Consider the following 5,438-nt stretch of genomic DNA (forward strand, 5'->3'; position numbering starts at 1 on the left):
GGGGTGGGGGGTGGGGTAGTTTATAGAAAAATATGTATTTAGTCCCTCAAGTTTACAAAAGGTAGAGATTTGGCCCCTCATTTTTTTTACGTCAACATTTCGTCACTCATTTTGACAAGAAATCATAAAGTTGGCTGCCATCTCTCTCTGTGTGGGATGCAGTAGAAGCAACATTTTGTCGAGCACCTCTTGTGCGTCTGGGTTTCATACTGATGGCGACACACCGAGCTCGAGGCTCGCCATCGACCAGCAGTAGCAGCAGCTGCTGCCCAACCATGACCGCCGCTGTCGAGCTGAACTATCTCGAGGCCATAGTGGTCGAGCCGTTGGTGCACAAGGTGCCCTCCATGGCGACCTCCGCCTCCAAGAAGACGAGGAAGTCCGGTGCGAAGGATGGGAGCGGCAAGGTAGGCATCCTGTTGTGATGTTCGAGGTGGCCGAGCGTCATTTCCACGCCATCAACCTCCACCACACGCTCAGCAGTCAGCACCAAGGCAGTGCCCCTGCTGAGACACGACCCGACATGCCTCGTGAGAAACCACGGGATGAGGTGGTGCAGTCGACGAGGATGGGGGGGGGGGCAGATGAAGATAGGGACCTTGCCGCAGGGTGGCTCCGCCCATGGCGAGGACTGGAACCGGCATCAGCCGTAGAACGGTGCTCGCGCGGACGAACCGAGTTGGAGCTCCCTGTTGGACTTCTTGTAACTGAACCTAGCATCCGTTTCTGAACCTTTCGTATGGTGTAGTACATCAACGATCGGTCTCCTCTGTAACGCCATGATGGGGGCTCTTCCCATCTATATTAACACGCAACCGGGACCTGAGAAGGCATCCCGTTTCCTGCAATTCCACATGGAATCAGAGACACCTCTTTCGAGGTCTAGCGATCTGATCTAGCCAAACACACGCGCCAAAAACCTGATCGCTGGTCAAGATCATCGATCGATTCCCTTCCCCCTTCCCCATGGCGACCTCCTCTTCAACACTGGCGGCGCTTCTGGGATCTCCTCACTCGGAGAAACTCTCTCGGGAAAATCACATCTACTGGAAGATGCAGGTTCTTCCTGCCTTTCTCGGTGCTCGGGTCATGGGGCTACTTGATGGTTCCGATTCAGCACCTGCAAAAACATTGGAGGTTGAGGCTGAAAGCACGAGGACCACTGTGTCGAATCCGGCCTACGAAGCCTGGATTGAGAGGGATCAACAAGTCGTGAGCTATCTCACAAAATCAATAAGTAAGGATGTTCTTGCTCAATTTTTTGCGTTAGAACATGCTGCTGAAATCTGGGCTGCAATTGAAGCCTCGTTTGCCTCACAATCCAAGGCACGCATCAATATGTTGCGTGGAAAACTTGTGAATACAAAGAAGCGTGATATGCCTGCAGATAAATATATTGCTTTGATGAAAAGTTTTTCTTCAAAACTTGCTGCAGCTGGTCGGCTAATTAATGATGATGAACTGAATGAGTATATCCTTGGTGGTCTTGATGGAGAATATAACTCTGTGGTTGCCTCTATTAACGCTGTTCCTACCAACACTCTTGCTGATGTTTATGCACAGCTTACGGCATATGATTACAGGCAGCAAATGCTTGCCGAGTCAGATCAAATCGTTGGGGGTTTTCAGTCTTCCGCTAATGCTGCTACACGAGGACGTTCCTTCAATAATAATTATCGGCAAAACTCTCGTGGTGGATATGGGCAATACCGTGGTCGTCCGCAGCAGACACATCCAACACACGGTCGTAATCCACAGAGAGGTGGTCATGGTCGTGGTCGTGGCCGTGGTCGCATACCTTCTCCTCGCTAGGATATTACATGTCAGATATGCAAAAAAATATGGGCACCCAGAACGTGATTGTTGGTGGAGGTATTATGACAATGGTGATGATGATGACTCTCACTCGGAAGACAAGGGTGCGCATCTTGCATCTTATGGAGTCGATACAAACTGGTATGTTGATACAGGAGCAACAAATCACATCACCGGAGAATTACACAAATTGACCACTCGGGAAAATTACAATGGACGTGATCAAGTCCATATGGCAAATGGAAATGGTATGGCAACAACACACGCTGGTCATTCTACTTTGCACACCCCTCATAATTCTCTTTCTCTTAACAATATTTTGCATGTTCCTAGTGCATCCAAAAATCTTTTATCTGCTCATCAACTTGCCTTAGACAACAATATATTTCTTGAAATTCATCTTTTCTTCTTTTTGATCAAGGATCAGGTCACGAGGGACGCACTGTTTAAAGGTCTTTGCCATGGTGGTCTCTACCCGATTATGCCCTTGTTCACGAGGTCTCCCAAGTGTGCCTTCGTCACCATCAAACCCACTTCATCCATGTGGCATAATCGTCTAGGGCATCCATCCTCTTTCATTGTTCAACAAGTACTTCGGAAGAATAAACTCCCTTCTGATCCACAAATAAATCCTTATGTATGTGATCATGTCAGCAAGCTAAAAGCCATCAGTTTCCCTACCCCATCTCTACTAGTGTGTCTACTGGTCCATTGGAACAAATATTCTCTGATGTTTGGGGTCCTGCTCCAGCTTCTGTTGGGAAACACTTATATTATGTGAGCTTTATTGATGATTTTAGCAAATTTACTTGGATATGTTTGCTTAAGAAGCGTTCTGATGTTTATCAGGTCTTCCTTAATTTCCAACAACTTGTTGAACGGAAATTTGGTTGAAAAATAATTACCATACAAACTGATTGGGGTGGTGAATACGAAAAACTCAATGCCTTCTTCCAAAAAGTTGGCATTACACATTATGTGTCTTGTCCTCACGCCCATCAACAAAATGGTTCAACTGAACGTAAACATCGACACATTGTTGAGGTTGGCCTTGCCTTACTTTCTCATGCATGCATGCCTCTTAAATTTTAGGATGAAGCTTTTCTCACCGCCACATATCTCATTAATTTGCTCCCTACCAAGATACTCAATCACATGAGTCCTACGGAAGTTCTACTCCATGTCAAACCCAACTATGAACCTCTTCGTGTGTTTTGGTGTGCATGTTGGCCAAACATTCGCCCTTATAACAAACGAAAACTCTTGTTTCGCTCTAAGCGATGTGTTTTCTTAGGCTACAGTCCTCGACATAAAGGGGTCAAATGTCTTGATATATCCAGTGGTCGTGTCTACATGTCACGTGATGTTGTGTTTGATGAGAATGTTTTTCCCTTTGCTCTTCTTCATCCTAATGCTGGTTCACGTCTTCGTGAGGAAATCCCTTTATTACCTCATAACAGTCCATCCGATAATGAGGGGGTGCACACTAATAATGACCACAAGTTTGTTGTTCCTACTGTTGCTAACCATCCACAGGTCACAATGTCTGAGGCATCCGCTGATACAAATACAGAAGAACCCAGTGATGAAAATACAGGAAATGATCAAACAAACTCAGAAATTGACCAAGAGTTGGGTGCATCTAGCATTTTTCAGCCTCCTGACGATCCTCATGATGATTCTGCTCTGGATTCTGCCTCAGATCAGGAGCAAACATTCTCCCTGCAGCAGACTGATATGTCCAGCGATGCCACATTGCATCACCCGGCATCCAATGGGCCGACCGCGTCCCGCTCGCCCATGCGTTCCTCTGCGCGCGAATCAAGTGTCTCCATGTCATCAGACATGACACCTCGGGGTTCTCCCTCCTCCGGATCTTCGACATCACGTGGTGGACACACTGCTACACCCGGATCCCTTGCTCCAAGCGGATCTGATTCGGTGTCTGACAACAGCAGCCCAACAGGATCTTCCGTGCCACCGAGCCCTGCAACGCCTCCTGTTGCTACACAAGATCTTCCTATTGCTGCTCGCAACCGTCTAAAAAAAGGTATATGCCAACCAAGAATATTTACGGATGGTACTGTTCGTTATGGAAAGCTTACTGTTACAGGAGAACCACAAAATCTTTCTGAGGCAATTCGTGATAAAAATTGGCATCATGCTATGAAAGAAGAATATCAGGCACTTATGCATAACAAAACTTGGCACCTTGTACCCTCTAGTTCTAACAAGAACTTGATTGATTGCAAATGGGTCTACCGCATCAAGAAAAAGTCAGATGGTACAGTTGACAGGTATAAAGCCCGCCTTGTTGCAAAAGGTTTCAAACAACGTTATGGTATTGACTATGAGGAAACTTTTAGTCCTGTTGTCAAAGCAGCTACTATACGTCTTGTGTTGGCTATTTCAATCTCTCGTGGTTGGAGCTTACGACAGTTAGACGTGAAGAACGCGTTTTTACATGGTGTTCTGGAAGAGGAAGTCTATATGAAACAACCTCCTGGTTTTGAAGATCCTCGAGCTCCACATCATGTTTGCAGACTTGACAAAGCTCTCTATGGTTTAAAACAAGCTCCTCGTGCATGGTACTCTCGGCTTAGCTCTAAACTTCACAGTCTTGGCTTTATATCATCCAAAGCAGATACATCCTTGTTTCTCTACAACAAGTCAGGCATCACTATTTTTATGTTGATATATGTGGATGATATTATTGTGACCAGTTCCTCAGACCAGGCGATCTCTGCTCTATTAAAAGATTTAAGCCAAGATTTTGCTCTCAAAGATTTAGGTGATCTTCACTTCTTTTTGGGCATGGAAGTTAAGAAAGTTCATGGTACATTGGTCTTAACACAAGAAAAATATGCCGCTGACTTTCTTAAAAGAGTGGGCATGAATAATTGTACACCATGTCCTACACCATTATCTTCTTCAGAAAAATTGTCACTTACAGATGGCACACCTCTTGGTCCTGATGATACTACACACTATAGAAGTATTATTGGTGCTTTGCAATATTTAACCCTCACATGGCCTGATCTATCTTTTTCAGTCAATAAAGTTTGTCAATTTCTTCATGCACCTACAACAACTCATTGGACAACAGCCAGAAGAATTTTGAGATATGTTAAGGGTACCTTGTCAGTTGGCCTCACATTTGAAAATGCCCCTTCTACCCTTCTTAGTGCCTTCTCCGATGCGGATTGGGCAGGATGTCTTGATGACCGACGCTCTACAGGTGGTTTTGCTATATTTTTTGGTCCTAACCTTATTTCTTGGAGTGCTTGCAAGCAAGCAACAGTATCTCGATCTAGTACTGAAACAGAATATAAAGCTCTGGCTAATGCCACCACTGAGCTAATTTGGGTGGAGGCCTTGCTCAAAGAACTTGGTGTTCCTCTCAAAGAAAGACCTTGTCTGTGGTGCGACAACCTTGGTGCTACATACTTGTCTGCAAATCCAATACTTCATGCCCACAGCAAACACATTGAGATTGATTTTCATTTTGTCCGTGAGAGGGTTGCCAACAAATTGCTAGATATTCGTTTTATCTTTAGCAAAGATCAAATTGCAGATGGTTTTACCAAGACGTTACCTATTCCGCAACTTTATGAGTTTAGGTG

The 5,438-nt window shown here is 45.2% G+C and overlaps 1 pseudogene; it reads left to right on the plus strand.

Moving 5' to 3' along the window:
* The first annotated feature begins 1,443 nt into the window (after positions 1 to 1,443).
* On the plus strand, positions 1,444 to 1,579 carry LOC119359931 (annotated as a pseudogene).
* The last annotated feature ends 3,859 nt before the right edge of the window (positions 1,580 to 5,438 follow it).

This window comes from Triticum dicoccoides, chromosome 2A (genome assembly GCF_002162155.2).
Source record: "Triticum dicoccoides isolate Atlit2015 ecotype Zavitan chromosome 2A, WEW_v2.0, whole genome shotgun sequence".
Taxonomy (NCBI): domain Eukaryota; kingdom Viridiplantae; phylum Streptophyta; class Magnoliopsida; order Poales; family Poaceae; genus Triticum; species Triticum dicoccoides.